Below are 976 nucleotides of genomic sequence, written 5' to 3' on the forward strand. Positions count from 1 at the left end.
TGAGGCTAAACAGCTGAAGCGCTTTTAACTTTTAAATAGGGCACTCTACGCGTAATTTTATGCTCTTTCGTTTCGGTATTTTGAGAATTTTTTGTAAGACGTATCGTTTTTTAGGCATAAGCAAAAACTGAAAAAGGTCCAAAGATTTCGTAGTTTTTCGTCCCTCAAATGTTTAGCATAAGCCAGAAATCGTCGAAAACTCATCTACCTCTTATTAGGATGCTTAACATCGACTGAAATTATTTCCAGTTTGTGCATATTTATTGATTAGCAAAAGTCTAATTTGCCTACACTGCAGGGGTGTAGTACGCTTTTGATCAGAGGGTGTATTTTCCTTACCGCGTTGCATTACCATAACACCACCAGGCAGCACTAGATCTCGCACTGAACAGTGCTCATAATGTTTTGTTTGCATATCCGACGTTGAGAGTGCTCAAATGGTTCAAATGGCTCTGAGCACTGTGGGACTTAACACATATGGTCATCAGTTCGCTAGAACTTATAACTACTTAAACCTAACTAACCTAAGGGCATCACACAACACCCAGTCATCACGAGGCAGAGAAGTTGAGGGTGCTGTCTGTACTTTCTTCTGGTGGCATAACTAAGTCAGGTGTCGTGACAGTGTATTGTAAGTGAAAGAATTCGTTTTATTTGTGATACTAAACGTCAGGTTTTGTTTTTATTTCCTCAGAAATCTCCGAAATATGGACAGATAATCCGAAAACCTGATAATCTGCAATTGGATAATCTACAGTACGAGTTAAACATTATTGTGCTACAACGCTTAAAGCCACAGAAATGCGTTTACTGGGCGGAAAGAAAAGCACTGTAATGATCTCTTGCAGCATAACAAGATGCGTGACAGGTATAATACCAATAAGCAGGAAGTGACACAGTATGGCTTTCACTCTGCAACGACGTTGCGACACGCGATCTTTATTTGTCTGAACTTCCTGGCCCACACTCCTTCAAG

This window comes from Schistocerca gregaria, chromosome 8, assembly GCF_023897955.1.
Source record: "Schistocerca gregaria isolate iqSchGreg1 chromosome 8, iqSchGreg1.2, whole genome shotgun sequence".
Lineage (NCBI taxonomy): Eukaryota > Metazoa > Arthropoda > Insecta > Orthoptera > Acrididae > Schistocerca > Schistocerca gregaria.